The sequence below is a fragment of the Glycine max genome, chromosome 13 (genome assembly GCF_000004515.6).
Source record: "Glycine max cultivar Williams 82 chromosome 13, Glycine_max_v4.0, whole genome shotgun sequence".
NCBI lineage: Eukaryota > Viridiplantae > Streptophyta > Magnoliopsida > Fabales > Fabaceae > Glycine > Glycine max.
In genome coordinates, this window is record NC_038249.2 from 26,723,089 (window position 1) to 26,744,724 (window position 21,636).

The window sequence follows — 21,636 nt, forward strand, 5'->3', positions numbered from 1 at the left end:
CACAAACATATGTACGTAGATATTGTCCATAAAAAACAAAGACAAAAAACCATAGTGTTTTCAGAAAAACCACACGTCACGGATTCTTCTTTTTCACCACGGAATTAAACATGCAAAGGGAAACAAATGTCAAACCAATCCATCCTTCTCAGTCTCATAATATATATGATCTGTGTAACGCGTTCTCTAATCGCGGGCGTCGTTTCCCCTTGCATGCTCTCGGACATATATAATGCATGTTCATCTAGTAGCTACCTAGTATTGTGTGTCAATAGTGCATGCAATTTGAAACCGTGTCATGTAAAGAAAAAAACCCGTGTCTGTGCAGTGTGAACACTGAATAGTATAGAGTACAGGGAGAGACAAGGGCGAGTATGGAGAGTTTTGTCTGTGAAAGATGCTGCGATCGATAGTTGATGATTTGATGTATCTTGCCTGCAGGGTACAACTATAGATGGGTTCAATAAGTTCATGTCTCCGAGGGAACATACTTCAGTTTGAGAATGACATGTTTTAATACACAGTAGGTTTTAAAAATGGTCCACAACTGAAATTTGGATCACAACATTAATATTTTTTAATTCTTTACGATTATAAGTGGAACCGCATCAGCTGTCGTATTTATTTATAATTTGTTATAATATCAACAAATATAACAAAATCGCAATGTTACCACGACCATTAAAACCTTTACAGATTGACCTGAGCCAACCATAACTTGAGCATCCTTACTTTGTCAAACGACCCTGCTAGCTCATAGACACTCCTGCACCGCATGATTTATGCCAAGATGCTGGTGCTTTAAAACATATATAGATTCATAGTCTCCATGAATTAACATAGAAGCATGTTTAGAATAATTGTTTACATTAATGTACGATGATTGGCTTATTAAAACTGCTCACATATCAATTTACAATATAATTTGACTTGTACTATTATGTATTTCAATAAAAATAAAAGGTGCATAATTCTTTAAAATGATGATTGAGTAGTTTTAATTAATTTCAAAATACAAATGTCAGAATCATCTTTTCAAAAAGTAATTTAAAATTTAAAAAGTTATAAAATTCCAACGCATTCACTTAAGTTAAAATAATATATAAAAATAAACAATCCATAAATAGACAATTAAAGGAACTAACTATAAAAATTCATTGCATGCTAGCCAACCTACGCACTTGACTATAAACTTTTAAGAGTACTTATAAGTTATTAATATCAAGTGTCTAATGAATTTGGATGATTGAAAACATGTAAAATAACCTTTTGCTTAAGAAATAAAATAAAATTTAATGATTATATACTAATGTGAAATAATTTTATATACTACTCTATAATTAAGGTTGTCAAACTCGTGATTCTATGTAAACTCGTGAAGGTCTCGTAAACTTGATTCGTAGAATTAACTCATAAACTCGTAAGAATTTATTCTATTAAAAATATATTAATATTCCTATATATAAAATCATAACTAAATATTTCAATATTAAAATAAATCAAAATAACAAACTTTAACAATAATGCAATAAACTAACATAGTCCACACCCAATCAAACATAAATTCATACAATATAAAATATAAATTCTTAATTTTTTTTAAAAAAACATAAAAATAGTTCAAATGTTCATCAATCTAAAGTTTGATCACTTAAACTTCCCCCAACTAAGCCAATATTATTTCTACTACCACTTTCACCAAGAGGTTGCTCAACTTGAACATTATCTTCATAAAAAAATATCATATTCCTCTTTTGTTATCCACTCATCATCATATTCCATATCTTCAAATGGAAGATCGAGCAACAAATTTTCTTATTTGTCTACTTTTCAGTTTCAAATTGTACATCACATAAACTGAATCATTCATCTTCTTTTGATGCAAGTGGTAACTCCTCTTTGTATGAATCTATAAATAACATAGAAAACTGAAGTTCATAACTTCAAGTATGATTCGATTCTACCGAGTTTGGTCTGATTCTACCAAGTTTATTTTGATTCTATCAAGTTTACTTCGATTCTACCAAGTTTACTACCGATTCTACTCAATTTGTGATTCTACTCACGATTTAACTCGTAGAGATATTCTAGAATCATAAACTCATATGATTTTACGAGTTAAATCGCGATTTTGATAACTATGTTATATTTGTCTGTGCATAACTTAGTCTATTTTCCAAAAAATAAAATGTTAAAATACTTTGACAGATATATTAAACGTGGAGCCTCCTTCAAATTTTAGGAAAACAAAAGGAAATAAAATGGATTAGAAGATACGATTAGATCAAAATAATTTTTATGTTTACTTGTATTTTAGTCTCTCAACTAATGTTATTGTGTAATTTTGGTCGCTTTGCAATTAATTATCTCAATCGGGTCCCTTAACATTTTTCATATTTGCAATTAAGTCTTTTGTTCATCTTAATTTCATCTAATATTTAAACCATTAATAATTAATTTGTTTAGAATGAAACATATTACATTTGTATTCATTGTTGTTATAAAAATAATAATTTAACTACAAGAATCATTGAATATACAATATAGTCAAAACACCTTTTTATGTCATTGTGATTCAAATATTCTGTATTTTTTAAATGTATATTGTAATTTTTGTTTTATAAACAGCCGATAATTATATTTACTAACTATATATCATGTTACGCTTAGTTCACCACATCTGCTAATTTTGTTAAATATTAGATGTAAAGACTTGATTGTAATGGGAGAAAACTTGAAATACAAATTTGTGTTACTTAAGAGACTGACAAAATATAATTTCTAATAATAATAAATTTCATTTTCTTAATTTTTAATTTTATAAACAAATTAATAAAATTAAGTTTTGACAATGCATGCACCAGAGAGACTTTGATATTGAATCATTTATGTGCATCTTTAAAATCATTTGGAATAACAAGTGTTTGTTTGTTAAGATGTATATATTATTTGGGCTTAATTTAAGACAAACATTTGTACAAGTGTGTGGAAAAACTTATCATAATAGTTTATGATATATCCAAAAATCTTTTTTAACTTATTTTAATAAGCTCTTAAAAACACCTAGTAAAAATAACTTATAACTATTATACATAAGTGCTTATATGATAAGCATTTAGGGTCTGTTTGTTTAATAAAATATATAGTTTTATTTTTTAATGTGTTTGTTTAATTTTTTTTTTTTAAAAAAAGTAATTTATGTTTTTTTAATAATTAAATTTTATCTGTTTCTCAAAAAAATCACTTTATGGTATTTAACCTACTATTATAGATTTATAAAGTGGGACAACAGTCGTAAAGTTTTATTACAAATTTTTAGTCCAAATTATTTACAAGCTATATTGCTAAGTAATTATATTTATGAAAATTGTAATAAAGTCCTTTATTCCATTCCAGTTTTCCAACATGATCACAGAGAAAGGCGTGGAGAAAGGATTTGTGCTTATATAAAATTCTTTTAATTTATTCGTTTCTATAATTTTTAAGACTTCTAAAATGATGAGGCACGAACTTATACAGCAAGCTCTTGTGAGAATTGTCGGCAACTTGTTGTAAGAGCTCCTTTTAATTTTCGAGCGTCCATTATCTTTTGATTTTTCTGTTGCAAAAGCAAAACCATTGTCTTTTAATTAATCGAACCTTCAACCTCGGCTTTACATCCTAACCTAGAGTCATTTTCCTTATTCACCTTCTAACGTGCTTCTGTTCTTATCGAATGTTTGGTAACACGTCCATTACCCTTCGACGTGGATCTAATTTGTCTTTGTGTCATATTCTTGACTTTGACGTGAATTTAGTGAATTGCAAACACGTACTTGCTTAATGTCCTGATGGAACTTCGGAGAGATTGGGGAAAGATATGATACATATAAGGATGTCAATTATCAGGGTTAATTTTTTTATTAAGATCAATAATAAGTAGAAATACAAGAAGTACATGAAACTTAAACGTCAAGTTTAAATTTGTGTGTGACTGTACTATATTTTAGTAAATAATAGACAAATTGCTGGAAAAAATTATTATACGTGCAAATTTCTCACGTCCACATGAAAAGAAGCTAACAACAAAATTCTATCTTCGATTTTGTTTAGTGATATATATAAAAAATATACATGACAAATGTATTGGTTGTACAAGTAATAAAGTGAAAGTAAAGTATCATTCTCACGTAAATTATGGTTTAATAACACTATGTAATAGTCCTTCAAAAAAATAACTATATAAATAGTTAATTACACATTTGATCAAGTAATAATAAACAAATTATTGATTTTTCATTTATCAAATTAGTTTACAAAATTATTAACATCGTTTAATTTAATTCTTAAAATGATAAAAATATCATTTTATTTCCTAAAATCATCAAACATCAATCATTTTGGTCTTTATATTGATTACTTCAGAAACAAACGTAACTTCCATTTTACAATATCAAGGATCAAAATTAATGTCGTTTTATAAATTTAGGAATTAAAATGAGATTTTTATAATTTTTAAAAGTAAATTAACTGACGCTCATTATTTTAATAGTAACTAATTTGTTTTAAGGCATGGGACAACACATGGGACTATGGGAGTTCAATTATTCGGCAGACGTGTTGGTGTTCGCCTGGTCCATTTGTGGAGATATAGAAATAATTAAAGACCATAGTTTCTTTGGACCCAATAGCTACCATAGTTCTCTCTTCGTCATTTTTTTATTTGTTATACACTCGATCATTTGATCCATAAGCCTCTCAACATTTACACCTGATTCTCTATTAGATTTGACTTTATCACGCCCTAGAAGATGAGGTAATTTTTCATTAAAAAAAAGGAGGCAATTTTTTAACTTAATGTTATAAATAAATATAAATTTGTATGCAACTTATATGAAGAAAAAAAGCGGTATTGTACCTAAAAGATAAATTTGGGTGAATATTTGAGTCTTGGGTTAAAAATTACAAAACCAAAAAAAAAAATCATCGTTGATAACTTATTCGTCGGATTCTGGATCTAATCTCATTATCCTACCAACTTAGATTGATAAAGTGGCTGGGTGGTATTCTCCAAAGCTGAAAATTGAATTTACAAAGGTTGTTATATTTGAATGATGTGTTGATTGTCATCATCAATTGCAAGTTCCCTTCTGAATTTTCTTTCAAAAATTCAGCGGCTATATCTGTTGTTAACCCATTGTTGTTTGCAAGTGGCATTTCCAATCTGATTGTTGTGGTTCTTTTTGTTGGTTAAATATTAGCCCTTAAACTTTCCCCCTACATGAATTTTTTCTTTTGTGCACTTGCCTTTAGCAGTTTTCATGTCCAAAATACATACTTGCATGCATGTATGAGGTTATTTAGGGATGTTTTTTTGGTCCCCAACTATTTTCCATGCTATACGGTGTATGTCAAATGCTCAAGGTAGTTATCGGGTTCGTAATTCTCTTCGTTACATGATACGGATACGGGTTAACGGTACACGATCTTAGAAAGAATTGGTACGTAGGGAATATACATAGGGAAGATACATAGTCCGTACGTTTTAGTGAAGGATCATGTGGTTTCAAATAAACAAAAAAAAAAAAAAAGCCATAAATAATAATCATTAGCCTTGAATATTGGTATTGCTCATGACCCTTGGCTTGTTTTATGCTCTTCTAGACTTCCAGTGGCCAAAGAAAGGGTAGTAAAAGTAAAGACGGCTGCAATGAAACCAAAGAATCAAAGAATGGTTCATTCTTTCACTCAAAGTCTCAAACCTCAAGTTGATTTTGATTACCCTACAACTTCAAAGTTCTTTTATTTGTGCTGTTCGTTGAAAAAAAAAAACATTTTGTTAAATTCTCGACAACATCAAAATTGCAATTTTGAGTGAGACTATGCACACTCGTGCTCAAACTTAACATTCTGTATGGTGATAGATAAAAGCTGAAATGAGACTGCACCAAGACACCAATTAGGTGACCCAGACAGAAAGTTAATGGAATTCTCTGTATTTAACAAATTTTGAGATGAGATAAAATGTGTTGTAGCTTTCTTCAAAGCCCTTTAAGCTGAACAACCAGCCCCATCAAGGAGCTCCACTTCTCAAATGCACTGACCGAAGACACAAAGGCAAGTTTGGAGGACTCAACGTCTTTCCCAGCAACTGCCAGAAAATAAAAATCAGGAACAAGAGTTAGCACAAAGGATCTTGTAGCCACCATTTTGAGTATACCCTGACTCTTAATTACATTAGCAAATTACTTGCACGGTTTTATGTAGAAAAAAAAATGCAACCAAGGCTTTTGGAAATAGTCTATCAACAAGATTGCATCTAGTTTGTTTTTCTTTTGCGGGTGATTTCCAAAAATATTAACATAACAACCCTGAGGTGGACAAGGTATATATGGAACAGGATCATATTTTCTGTGTTGTATGGAACTTGATACCTGATGAAATCAATGAAGCTAGTGAGGAATTGAATGTGTCCACCGCAGTCTTTTCTTCAGCACTGGCACTCAAATGTTAAAAGGTTACCCAGAAACTGTAAGACATCCAATTAAGAAGCTGGAAAGAGATATTTGAATAAATAAATAGTAATTTTATTCAAAAAATAATGTACCATCGAGAAAGTTCACACTTTTAAATGGAGTTTAAAGAGTATGTTCCAATGTTCATAGTATGTAAGGCACAAAGGCTGTATTTGAAGTTTGTCCACCGCATAGGCTTTTAATCTTAATCACTTGAGAATGATTGATGTTATCATGGCCAGACAGACTTAACTACGAGTTCTTATGGGATTTGGTACACTAGTACCGATATGATCTCACCTAATTAATAACTGACACATTTTGTAATGGAAGATTTCATGGCAAAGGAAAAGTGTTCAGAATGAATGCAATTATTTAAGAAACTAGACTAACCTTATTCAAAGATATATTAGCATTTTGCACCCAATCAGTATCAGTGCCACTCCCAAACACAGAAGCAGCTGTAGATAGATCACTGTTTTCAATTGCTTTACCAACTTTACTTAGTTTATACACCAAATCCTGAAGATACCCTGCAAATATTTTTGAATGCTTAGTCTCTGGGTCACCAAGGAAATTGTGTTGGCTGAATTTAAGAATTTAGTGAAGAAGGCAGACTGAAAATTTTCTTTTATTCTACCCCTAAAAGAAACTGGTGTTTTTGGTATCATGAAGGAAACTTGAGTAAACGAGTACTTTAACAAAGGAATAGAAGTTCATCATGAAAGAGAAGCTCGAGTTCTATTACTGTATTCCCTATGCTGGGAACATATATACAAGCTACAAATGTGCCTTAAAGATGCAGAGAGCAGGCATCTTTCTTTTAAAAAGCAAAGTTATAATTTTTAATGGTTAAAAATAAGGATTTAATCAAAATACATTGATAGTATAAAGGTTTTTTACACTCTCATTCCATAATAGGTTGCCATGTAATACAAAAATGTTAGACTTAGGTAATAGTAATTGCTTTAAAAGTTACATATAATTTTAATTGATTGATAGTGTAAAATTTTATAGTATATCAAAATTAAACTCTCAAAATTATAACTTTGTGGGCCGAGATGTGAAAAAATGACAGGGACTGTATCAAACATAGTAGCATGGAATTATTGTTCATTTGAGACCCTTGAGAAATGGGCTACAATAATCTCAAAGGAGAACTAAAATACAGCAGCACATCTAGCCTCTGCATATGTTCAAATTTATTAATCCAATTGAAAATTTATTTGCATTTTCCCGGGAGCACAAGCGATTCAGTTAATTTTTGTGAAAGAAACGGGTAATTAAATACAATATTAATTTAATTTTAATACAAGGTCAATGCAAAAACGCTCTACAGCAATGAGATGTTATCACATCATAGTAAGTTTTGACATCTCGTATAATTGTTAACATAAATAAGTACTTTCATTCACTCATTAGATGAGATATCATTGCAAATCTAAATGATAATATAAAAATGTTTACATTATTAAAATTAAATTCAATACAACATTTGACATCTCGTACGATATAACAAGAAGCCAATCGTGCACTTTTGAGTTTCGATTGATTGGTGTTCATTCGACACCCTCAAGAATTGGGCACAACTACTTTACTGCTATCCTCTGCAAACTCTAAACCAATAAATGTAACTTGCATTTATTTGCATTCTAGAGTGAACAAAATCAATCAATTTAAGGAAAGGAACATGAAAATGAATTTCATATTTCGGGAAACACACTATAGGACAAATCAATCAATTTAGGCAAAGATGTGAGAGTACATCCACATTCATTCGATAATGTAATCTAGGGAAAGCAAAATGTCATTTTTGCAGGACCAGACCTGTTTCTTTGGTGGATGATTTGATCACACCTTGTCTCTCAAGTCTCTTTTTTCTATCCCTCTTTACTTTTTCCAACCGCTCCTCGTCATCATCTGCTTCAAGTATTGCAGCATTAGCATCCTCACCAGCCAATGAAACCAAAAATGCGGTGAGAAAACTGATGGATAAGCCTCTTTTGGTCAAAATTGGAGTGTGTGTTGCTAGCCGATTAACTGCTTGGCAAAGAGTTAATTGCCTTTCACACTGAACTTGATGGTGTGGTAAACATATGTTTGCGTTGCTAATGACAAAGAGGATGACGATGGAAGACAGAAGGGCTATGCAGTTGGTGATAGTTACATAGAAGTATTTTTAATATTTGTAAGAAAAATTTGGGGATTTATTTTTTCATTCATAACATACAATAATGTATTCTATCAACTCTTGATGAATGAAACGCTAAAAACAATTTTTTTTTCTATCTTGGAGGTCTAAAAACTAGACTTTTTTGTCTGACACACTTTGCACCATGCAAATGTTTCTATTTATATTTATAATTGAGATATGGATTTTGGTCTTTTTCAAAAAAGATAAATTTTATTTAAATAATTTCATATTTTTTATTTTTATAAAAATATAAAAATTATCTCACATAAGAGGGCGAGTCCTGGTGCAGCGGTAAAGTTGTGCCTTGGTGACCTGTTGGTCATGGGTTCGAATCTGGAAACAGCGAAGAGCCTCTGGACAATGGGGTATGAAGTTTTTTATAAAAATTATCTCACATCTTTTTATCCAAAAAAACTTTATATAAAACAAAGATAATTTTTAAATGATCATATAGCTAATTACTATAATAGCTAATCACATGATATGATTCATACATAGTAATAGAATCTTATTCTTATTCAATGGACATACACATTTATCCTCAATCATTAGGAGAAAATATATTGAATATATTGTCATTTTTTCTTTTCTTTTTTTTTTCCTCTATACTCTTTTTTCTTTTCCTTATTTTCCTGTATTTTGGGCCTAAAAATACAGAAGACATGGCAATTTGGAACCTGTTGAGGATAAGGTTGTTGGAATCTGTAATCCGATCCTGTCAATTTTTAGATCCTGAAGGGTATTGTGGTCATTGAACAGTACCTGTATAAACCACTACCATTTATGATGGCATAGTCTCTTCCAAAGTCCAATTGAGTGAAAAAGAAAGTGTGCAAATTGACTAAGAAAGTTGGCTAGTATGTATCCTTGTCCCATCCAACAAAAATTTTCTCCCATCAATTATTAATTTATTACCTTAACCATATGTGTGATCATTCACATCTCGGCCCTCAAAACAAAACCATTGTAAAAAGGATTTAACTTAAAGCTTCATTAAAATCAAGTATAACCAATAACGAACCGTACAAGAAATCAATGCAAGCTCAGCTGGGACATGTTCTAGAAAAAAAAATCCTTTATCTATGCTTGTCCTTCTCAAGCATCCATATTGTAGTTAGTAATTTCCATAGAAGATGCTGGTTCATGGTAATTTGGTTCTTCAATTTTTTTTTATACGGACATTCATGCCCTCAAGATAAAGAAAGCATTACCATAAAAAGTGTGCTTCCCTGATTGTTACCAATTTTGAAATCAACAGTATTGGGAGAATACGTAAAAAGCATATTCTCGTACGTGGGCTGAGAACAGTCGTTGAGCTAAAAGCTACTTTCTTTGCAATTTTGAGTTATTAAACCAAACAATGGACTCCAAAGCCAGCTCTAAAGGAACTCATTGTTGATGAGATCTTGATCATACTACTTTTTTCACAGTCTTTTGACACTGTCCTTACTGATTAAGTGAAAGGGGAAGCAAGCATAACAGTTAGTGTAGCACGCTGTTAAAGCTCTTTTCTATATAGTTCATTTTAGAACTTCTCTTTTATATTGATCATTGGTTGCATTACAATGTTTTAAAGTGAACCCACCTTCTTAAATGGTCTCAATTTTTCCTTAATCCTTAATTTCTATTGGCCATTCGTAATTATAGTATATATATTTATCTGCTTTAGCTTTGTGGTCTGCAATGGTCTTTGTAGCTTTAATCCAAATTGCTAAAATATACTATCTTTCATTCCCGCAATCAAATTGTTTCAATAAATTGTATAGAGAAAAGATGTACGTACAGTTAGGATCACACATTGGATAGAAATTTAAGGCTTTTAAGTCTTAACTTTCCCTAAAAGCTAAAATATAGCTATAGAACAAACTTACATATCAAAGAATTGTTTGTGTTCAGTGAGAAGTATTCTGCTGGCTACTTCTATTTTAAGTTATCGCCGTTTTGCTTTCTCCCTAGTGTGTAAGCCTAAAGGCAATTGGAAAAAGAACCACTTTCACTGAATTCTTAGTATTAAATTCTGTTTCATATGTAGTATAGGAAAAATCCCTATAACATAATTATGCAGATGTAATCAACAAGTATTGCGTATTCAGTGACACCAAAAAGAATGTAGTATTAATTTTGCCATCCTTTTTTTCTTCTTCTCTATTTTAATTAGTTGCACCATTAATATCTTCATCTTTACCGTCAAATTGGGCCGTGAACACTACTAAGTTTTCCTACCCTATGATCTCATAATCGAAAAGGAGCTTAGAAAAATGCCATAGGGCTTTTAGCTACTGACAATTTGATGGTTCTTTAGGGTCATTATTTTATGTTCTAAAAAGTTTGATGAATGCGAATCAGCTCAACTTATTATTTCATGAAAAACGAGCACTCATTAAGACAAGCAGAAAATTTCCACCCTCAAACAATAAAGTCAACCGCGTATATGGCTAGCCTACGTGTCTTTCTCTAAAGTTGGCTTGCTGGCTAAGTTCTTGACGATTTACTAAACAATGCCAAAATTTATCTTATACTAAGGAAGTATTTAGATAAACTTACTTAATTAGTAGTTATTTATTTGATTAGAGTTTAATAATGAAAGATTTATATCATAAGTACTTAATTTAAAAAATTAATTTTAATAGCGCTGCTTACTAGTTATGTATTTACGATCATATAGTATGAATACATTAAATACATTATATTAAATATTTTAAATTCTTTATAAACGTAATTATTGATTTTTTTGTTTATATTTTCAATATTCTAAATACTTTTTCAATAATTTGTTTTATTTTTAACTTCTCATTATTTGTGTATGAACACATAATAGGAAAATTGAATTGTAATACACAAAATAATGAAAATAACTCGAAACCATCCTAAAATGAATTTATACGAGATTGATAGCTCCCTTTTTTTAGGTGTAAATGTTGGATTTTTTTAAAACGGTAGATCCTAAATTAAGATCTTAGACCATTTTTTTAGATCACACTGTGTCACGTTGGATTGAATATTTCTTAAAATTTTTCTTATTTTTCCTTTAGTGATAGATCTCTTCTTTAGATTTTAGATAACTTTTTGTAGGTTTCATATGAACCTCACTTTTAAATATTTTATTTAAATATTCATTAAATTAAATATTTTTTCTCCCTTTCCTTTCACATTACCTTTTTTTTTCTCCTCCCTCACTCCTCATGTGTTGCTTCTTTATTTCTTTCTTCTTCTTTTTTCTTCCTCTGTCGTGACCTCCTTTCCCTCCGTCCTGATCCCCCTCTACCAATATGTCTATTTTTTGTTGTTTTTTTGTCTATATTTTGCTTTCTCATTCTTTATCTCCTTTTATCCGATTGTTTGGTCTCTATTCTCCTCCCATGTTTTGTTGTTTTGCTGTTAGGAAGAGAGTAAAAAACAATTTTTTTAACAATTTACGATCTTAAGGATTCTTGTATAAGAACTCATTCTTTATGCGCACTGGAGATTTATTCAACTCTTTTACTGAAAGATCTAGTGAAGATCATATCTTAAGCTCAAGATCTGACACTAAAATTACTCTTAATGCACTCAAAAAGTAAAAAACACATCATTTGCTATGATTTGGTCCATTTGATTAGGGACCTCCTTAATCCAGTAGTTATTAACATGGGTAAAAGCAAGAGCTACCAAACAATGAAAAACTTTATTTCCTTTCATAAACTTAACTAAATATCTTTAAATTATTTAACCCAAGTACTTACATTATAATAGATGAGCCTAATTAAAATATACTAAATTGAAGGTTTCTTAAAAAAATGTCTTCGAAATCAAATTATGCATATAAAAATAAATGAGGTTAATGGCTATGTAGTGTTAGTCAAACAAAAATTATACTATCAACCAATCAAATAATACTTTTTAGTATAATTTTAAAAATAATCATTATAAAAATCAATAAAGTATGATGAATTGTTTATTAATAGTGTAAAATATTACATAAACTATTTTCTCAAAATAAAGTTATCCATTTCTTGTAGTTAAAGTTACTCACATCCGATTCAAAGTTACATTCCCGCTTAAGTTATTGCTCAAGTGATGACAGTATCTTACTTTTTTTCTTTGACAAATTATTAAATGATGATATTTTCTGCGCAACAAAAAGGAAAAGGAGTATATTGGATTGAAATTTTAAAAGATTTTTTTTTCACAAGAAAAACTCTTATGGATTACGAATGTAGCAGAAGAAGAAAAAAAATGTTCACTAGGGGATAAATTTTTTGTTCTCGAGAATCATAGGTTGAAATATTTAGTTTGCAACTTTGGTATCAATTTTTAAAAAATAACATTCTTAGATAAGAATATTTTTCAAAAATACTTTTTAATCAGTTTCACATAAAAAATTTCTCACGAGAAAAATGAGAACCTTATTTTTGCAAGTATTTTTTCTTGTACCATAATAACAATATAAACTTATTCTTTATAAAATTATTGAATGTGATAAAAAAAATGTATAACTATTTGATTAATAGGAAATTTATTTTAAACTTTTAATAGTCTATCAAGCATATTTTATTTATTCTTAAAAAATATAATTCTTAAAATTCATAATATGCAGAAATCATGATTCCCAAACATTAAAAAAAAAACTTATTTCCTATGCAACGTTTCCTTAAGATTTTGTGATTACTAATTTTAATTATTAAGGCAATCTCTTCACTCATAAAAATAAAGTTAGCTACATAATTTGATTCAGACAAATAATCACAATAATTAGAGTATCAAAGAAGTACTTCTATCATAAAATGAATGTGGTTATCTACGTGTGATTGTTGGGAGTTGGGACGTCTCATCCTCGAAATAATAAGAATAATAATATACAATACAAATAGCGCTCATTTATATTTTTACGCAACAAACTTTTTATTTTTCAATATCATAAAACTCCATCACCTTTTGCTTTTGCCTCTTCGTTTTATCATTGACTGATGGTATTTTTCTTATGGGAAATAATCTTGTTTTTTCTTTAACGTTTTTACAATATACAGCTGACTGAGGGTTTATCAAAAGAACCTTCAGTTTTTGAACATTGCCGGGGAAGAGATTCATTAAATTGGTTGGTCACGTGATATTTCTGTGTTAATTTTGGTGAGGTCACGTGATTTTGTCTCTGACAGAGAGAACGGAGTTTACCCACAGACTCCGGAGCGAGTGAGTTAGCGCTGAGACACTAGCTGACGCCATAACGCGTATGTATCATTGTCACACAATTTTTAGTTTAGTCCACCCTATATACCCAACATTCACCGCCATTCCTCCTGTGCACAACACGCGCTTCTTCTTTTTTCTTTTTTTTCTTTTTAAATTCAATTGCATAATCACTTTTATGTTTCACTCTGGAACATTAACTAGACTAGCAATTACGTACCATCCAACATCAAGATTGGATATGCACTTGTTGTAAATGAACTGGTTAATGAATACATAAATCCACCGATGTTAAGGATGCATTTGGCTAGGGGTAATGGAAAACACAGAAAAATAATTATCAAAAGACACAGAAAAAGTACAAGTTAAAAAATTTGTAAGTTTTAACAAAACTTGTACCAAGGATTAGTGATTACTTGAAAATTCAAACCCTAAGATTACTGTTGAGGAATTCACAAAAAAGTCGAAGGATTATTGAAGCGCTATCAACTTATTTTGTAATGGCATTACTTCACGATTCTATATGTGAGGTTGGTCATATTAGCATGGAGAGTCATCATATGGGAGTTTAGCGTATCCTATCTCTGAATCTTCAACTTCTTGACTAGTGTCAATTGTTATTACAAGTAATACGGTGTGAGCTGCAATCAAAAGATCAACTGTGTCATCAACATTAACCTCCATAGTAAGTCAAAAGAGTTTATTATTAGACATGTCCACCACACCGATTACATCTCTTCAGTGATTCATAAACTCGTGCATCTTTTAATTTTTAAGATTGTGTTTCTTTTTTTTTTTAATTCATTTCCTATGGGACGGGGGTTTGCATTCTTCCTCATTTTTCTATGAAATTTGTGAATGATTTTTGGGTGGTTAAAAACCACCATTTGTTTAATTACATATTTTAAAATGATAATTGTTAACAACATTGGTTTTAAATCGATGAAATCAAAAAATTGATTTTTTTTTCAACTCAAAGGATCAAAATGAGAGTTTTAGAAATATGAAGGATCAAATTATGAATTACTAAAATAAGATTATTATTTTTTCATTTGATATTATATGTCTCACGATGTCGTTTAAAAGTTTAGTTTTGATATGATTTGACATTTGTTGAAACTAACTTTTATCTTTTTTTTTTACAAGATAAAATATTAGAAATTTCCTACATTACCTTGAATGTATATTTTTTGTGATTGTTTCTTTAGTTGTGTAAACCTCAATTACATTAAGAATGTGTTCATATTCTGAAAGATTATTGATGATCATGATATCATTGGAAACTTTTAGCATTTTGCCAATCTATCATTTGAAGAATCTATTCATCATGTGTCCATAGGTTACCTCAATATTTTTCATTTTGAACACCGTGACCTTGTAACAATAATTAGTCTTTTATGTCAAAAGGTATTTTTTTCTTCATTGCCCGGGTGCATTTGAATTTTGTTGTAATTGAGATAAATATCCATGAAAGATAATAATTGATATTTAAAGAATTTACCCATTGGTTTATTGATATTAAGAAGTGTAAGTCCAATGGTGTCATATTAAACTAACAACAAAAATAAAATAATTCAATTTCAAAATAAGATTTGTTTTGTATACAATGGCATCACTAAATTTTAAATTGGAGATTTTATGCAAACTACTCACCACCTCTCTCTCAAAATCACCACTAGATCAACCCTAACGGGTTAAGAAAATGCTATTATGTTTTTTTCAGAACATTATGCATAATAACTTACTCATCTAAATTAAATAACTCGTTATTACATTAGTAACTTTTATCCTGTGCCCAAAATAACCCCCCCCCCCCCCCCCCCCCCCGATAAAATAACTATAGATATATAAACAACTAGTACTAACTCCGAAAAGAATGAATTACTTACTTTTATAATTGATATACTGAAAACGTTATTTCCGAATCAAATTACACAACCATTTTACCAAAATTCGTATATATTCCAATAAACGGGCAAAGTTCCCGTCCCTTATCGTATATGTTGAAAGATATTTGGTTCTTTTCTCTTTTTGTAAAATCGATACTTTTTCATTGTATTGTTGTCAACGTGTCCAAATTATTCGAATAGAATATTTCTCACATACCGAAAGTGGTACAGCGTAGAAATTAGAGAGTGACGTTAAAAACAAAGAATATTGCATCCAACTAGTCCTAAAATTACATGTAAATTAACTATTTAATTTAATATTTACAATTATAAAAAAAACATTATTTTAGTCTATAAATTTATTAAAGACAAGTAATTTTATTGATCGGGTGCGACTAGTAACAGATCTTTAACCATAATTTGTTGAAAGGGAAGTGATAAAAAAAAAAGGCAAAACTCAAATGTAACTTTTAGATATTAGTATTGAATTCAAAAAAAGAAAGACACCATTAGTATTTTTTTGTCAACCGTTTTATCTTAATAATTTATTCTGTTTTTCTAATGAAAATTTTAATATAAAGTGAAACTTTAATTTTTATGGAAGAATAATACTAAAAATATATAAGTTTTGTCCGAAAAGAAAGCTGAAATGAAGATGAAATTAAGGAAAATCAGAATCAAGGGAAAAAAGATTAAGGATGAGAATAAATTTTACAATAAATAAATATAGAGAACAATTGAAAAGTATTGTAAAAGATAAAATACAATCAAAAGATTAAAAACCAATGATTCAGATCTTAATAATTTATTCTAGATATATTTTCAATTATATATTTATTGAGTAGTGACAGAAGGAGCGCGTGGGCAAGGGGAGGTTGTGAGATCGAGTTGAAAAAAGAAGAAAGAAAACAATGGCTTAGCACACACCGCAAAACGCGCACGATGAGGAACAAGTGTGCATTGACCATTCAAGCCGAGTTTTAGTACAAACCCACACTGCGTTGTTATGCTTTTACTTACTCAACAATTCAATTATAAAACCCCTGCATATCCCTCACACTTTCTTCCCTTTTCCCCCTCTCTTCATCTTTTGCTTCCTTCGTATAGGGATAAGAGAGCAGCAAGTAATGATGGATGCGCTGATAAAGGTGCAGTTCAACGCACCAAAACCATAAAAAGCGCTTCTTTCGTCTTATGGCATGTCTGAGGAGGAAGAAGCACTGCGTCAAAGGCCAACATCGTTGATTTCTTTCCCACCCCATGACAATTCTTCGCTTCTTCTGCCCCTTCTTTATACTCTTCTTCACTCCAATAGGTACTTTATACTTTCTCTGTCTTGCGTTTTCAAACTTGTAATTGATTTACTTTATTCATTGGCCTTTTCCCAAGTTTTTATTGATCTTTATTATTATTTTTGTATGATCATGGGTTGGGGGTTTCATCCCTTGAGTGTTTAGTATAGTTTTCACCATGTATTGAATTAATTTCTTGATTTTTCCTTTTCTCTTTATTTTTGTATTTTTAGGTTCTTGGCTTCTTGTCTCGGTTGCTTTCTTTTAATTCTCATGATATCAAGTTTTTTTTTTCTCCCCCCCTTCTCTTTTAGGGAGAGATTTTAATTTTGATTTTCAATTCTTTAAAATATTCATATTGCTTTCCTTGTAAGTTATCATTATGACTTCATTGATCAGTGTCTTTCCTTCTTGATTTCATATGGGACCACTGTTCCTTCGACATATCATGATTATTCCAATTCTATCAATTCGTGGTTCTGATTATGGATGGCCTTTCTAATTGGGGTTTCTAGACTTTACTCTTTTGTCCTTTCATGTGCGTCTACTTAGTAACGATTATGTTCATGATTGGCAAAATAATGTTAGGGATATCGAAGTTGCTAGCGTGTATTTTTTGTTGGCTACATCATGTTAATGGAGCTCTACCCTCCCTGTTTGATTTCCAGCTTCTGTGCAAGCGTTCACCGGAACCTATGGTATAAATTATGGTAGGATTGCAAATAATATTCCTTCACCCGATGAAGTTGTTACTCTTCTCAGAGCAGCAAAAATAAGGAATGTTAGAATCTACGATGCTGATCACAGTGTTCTCAAGGCATTTAGTGGAACTGGGCTTGAAATTGTAGTGGGGCTTCCCAATGGCCAGCTGCAAGACATGAGTTCGAATCCAGACCATGCTTTGAACTGGGTAAAAGAAAATGTACAGTCATTTCTTCCTGACACACGCATTCGTGGAATTGCTGTAGGCAATGAAGTTTTGGGTGGGACAGACTATTCTTTGTGGGGAGTTCTTCTGGGCGCTGTTAAAAATATTTACAATGCTACCAAGAAACTTCATCTAGATCAACTGGTTCAGATTTCTACGGCAAACTCATTTGCGGTTTTTGCAGTTTCTTACCCTCCCTCCTCTGGTAAATTTGATAATAATGTTAATCAGTATATGAAGCCACTACTGGAGTTCTTCCAACAGATTGGCTCTCCTTTCTGTTTGAATGCTTACCCTTTCCTAGCCTATGCGGGTGATCCTGAACATATTGATATAAATTATGCACTTTTTGAACCAACAAAGGGAATTTATGATCCAATGTATCATCTGCATTATGATAACATGCTTGATGCTCAGATTGATGCAGCCTATTCTGCTTTGGAGGATGCTGGATTTGACAAAATGGAAGTCATAGTTACTGAAACGGGCTGGGCCTCAAATGGAGATCAAAGTGAAGCTGGAGCAAATGCAACTAATGCAAGGACATATAATTATAACCTGCGTAAAAGGCTTGCAAAGAGGAAAGGAACCCCTCATAGACCTAAAAATGTTGTGAAGGCATACATTTTTGCATTATTCAACGAGAACGAGAAGCCTGGGCATTCATCTGAGAAGAACTATGGACTGTTCAAGGCTGATGGGAGTATATCATATGACATTGGCTTTCACGGACTTAATGCTGGACATTCATCTCTTTTGTCTCTTAAGGTACCATAAATTTCATTTGATGGTATGTTTTTTTTGTTTAAGCTCCTTTGGTAGTTTTCATGCACCAAACATAAAGAGAGATAAAATCAAACATAAAATTTCATTTGATGGTATGTTTTTTTGTTTAAATGATGATGATGCAATGCATACGCATAGACAATGTAAACTTTTACACCACTTATAAGAGACTAACTGCATGTTTGCTTCAGCGTTTCGGATGCATGTCCCTCCTCATTTCCACGTCAGAATTTTAAAAGGACACGGAAGCAACATTTGATTGCTTCCACTGGACGTGGATCAAAGAATGCCACATGCTAAATCAAACATGCTAACTTATTGCATCTTAGTTCCCACATGATAGGACTATATTCGTTTGGAAGTTTGTAATTCTCAAGACTGAATTTAAAGAATGCTAAAATAAAAATGAATAATAATAGAAGAAACATAGAAAATGTTTAGAAATTTGACCCACAAGTTGGCTTACCAAAAGTTGACTTGCCATATCAAGAATTTATATATTGTACTACATGGTACTTTGTTTTGCTTTCTTGTCCCCATATTGGCTTGGCTTCATAATGTCATTCTTGATGTCTTCATCTACATTCAGTATGTATCCATCTATCTTGAATTACTCATAAGTAAAAAGAGAGAGAGAGAGAATGGGAAAATGTCTTTTTTTCTTGATACTACCTTTTCTCCTTTCTAGCTGTAGAACCAGAAATCCAGAACCCATGTTTCATTGTTTTAATAAGATTTATGAATATCCAAGCTATTTGTGCTCTCATGTGAAATGATCAAGGGATATCAAGTAACTGTTCAAGTCATGTTAATATCATCATGATGGTTGTTGGTTGGGCTACAGTGAGTCATATTTGCGGTTTTTTGAACCAGTTGTGGCTGGTCTGGAAGCTATACATTGTTCTCTTTAGTCTTTACTCTTTAGTAATATCCCAACTTCCAAATGTTTGTAGATGCAACATGCAAGTCCTTAACTTCGTTTTTTTAACTCTCTTTAATATGTCTGGAATCTTTCAACTCATAAAAGTAATCAAGCTGAACTAACGAGACAGCATGAGAATCATTGGTTATGAGCTCAATGTCAACACTGGTATAAAGCCTGACCTTAAAAAATTAGGGAGTTGTAAACTAGAAATGCATTCACCTTTCTATATTATCTACACAGTATGTGAATTTCATTGATCCAGAGGGAAAAGGTCAATTGCTGGTCTCAATTAATAGGTGGTTTAATCATGGATGTTCTTTTTCCTTGGTGTAATTTTGAACTCACTACTTGCAACACTTGGGAATTTAATTTTGCTGAAAAATAAATTTGGAATGAACTTGTGTTTTCAGATTTATGCAAATTTTTACACTTTTGATTTCGCTTGGCAGAATATCAATACTCAAGGGTTGTCCCAGTCATACATGATGGTATTCTTTTTATCTTCTTTGATACCGCTGATTTTCTGGAGTTAGTGATCCTTATGATATCAGCCTGCTCGGCAAACCAGTTCCTGGCAATGAAATGAGTTTGACTTGGCTCCACTTCATGTCTCACTATAGATCAAATTATACCATTGATTGTCATATTTCATAAAGCAATATCTAGAAATGTTGATGTTTCAGCAAATGTGTAATTATTTCACTTGAGAAAGGATTTTCCTTCGAAGAGTATTAGAATTTTTCAGTTTTTACTAATACATTTGTTGGTTCTTCTCCTTTAATAAGCTACCAAAGAGCCTGCAAGATCAAAAAGAAAAAAACAGAAAATACAGCAAAGCAATACATAGTAGAGCAAGACCCAAAGATTTACGTGGTTCGGCAATGTGCCTACATCCACGGAAAAATGCAGCTCCTCATCATCACATTGATCATGAAATTAGAAGTTCAATACAAGCAGCAATTAGCTTTGATCTCTCTTTTCAAAACCTCTCTCAATCACCTAGTCCACTACCTCCTTTTAGAACTCTCTTAATTTCCTGTAACTCCTCTGTTTTGCAGCCTCAAAAACTCTCTTTTTTTGCATTACATGATTAAGAGTATATATACACTCTAAAAGCTAGTCCTAGGAACAAAGGCTATAAATTGGTGCCAAAACCAATTCAGTTATAATAACTGAAAACAGTTATGACAGCACCACTTTAAAGCCTTCTCACTTGTGTCATTTGTGATTTTGAGTCACACACCACAAATCTCTACCTTGACTCTAAATCAGCAAGTGTCTATCTTGTAATTCAGGGCTGCACTTCTACCAATCTGTTTTAGGCATCTTCGAAATTGATCAAGTCCAGACAGTGCTTGAACTTGATACTAGAGAGAGACTTTGTGAACATATCAGCCAGGTTTTCTTTTGTTGAAATCTTCTCCACCTTCACCTTCTCAGATTCAATCACATCTCTGATGAAGTGTAGTTTCACATCTATGTGTGTTGTCCTCTCATCATACATCTGGTGATTTGCTTAGTGAATGACACTTTGACTATCACAGTGAATTGTGACACAAGTTTGTGTTATTCCAAGTTCATTTACCACACCTTTAAGCCAGATTGCTTCCTTCACTCCTTCAGCTAGGGTCATGTATTCTGCTTCAGTAGTTGAAAGAGCAACAATTGATTGTTGATTTGCTTTCTAACTGATTGTTGTACCAAACAAAGTAAACACATACCCTGTTAAGGATTTTCTTGTGTCTACATTTCCTGCAAAATCTGCATCTACATAGCCTGTGATTGTTGCCTTATGTGTTGTCCTTTTGTACCTTAATCCAGCTTTCAAAGATCCATTTAGATACCTTAGTGTCCACTTCACAGCTTCCCAGTGTGCACTGCCAGGATCTCCCATGAATCTACTTATAATACTTACAGCATGAGCCAAGTCAGGTCTGTTGCAAACCATTCCTTACATTATGC

General features: G+C 31.4%; 2 pseudogenes across 1 annotated transcript; one reads left to right on the plus strand and one right to left on the minus strand.

Moving 5' to 3' along the window:
- Positions 1–5,689: 5,689 nt before the first annotated feature.
- On the minus strand, positions 5,690–8,657 carry LOC121173276 (thylakoid lumenal 16.5 kDa protein, chloroplastic-like; annotated as a pseudogene).
- A 7,964-nt stretch (positions 8,658–16,621) lies between these two features.
- LOC100805265 (glucan endo-1,3-beta-glucosidase 14-like) lies at positions 16,622–20,429 on the plus strand (annotated as a pseudogene). Its single transcript, XR_005887858.1, has 3 exons — positions 16,622–17,058; positions 17,704–18,731; positions 20,124–20,429. The product of XR_005887858.1 is annotated as a glucan endo-1,3-beta-glucosidase 14-like (transcript).
- Positions 20,430–21,636: the final 1,207 nt, after the last annotated feature.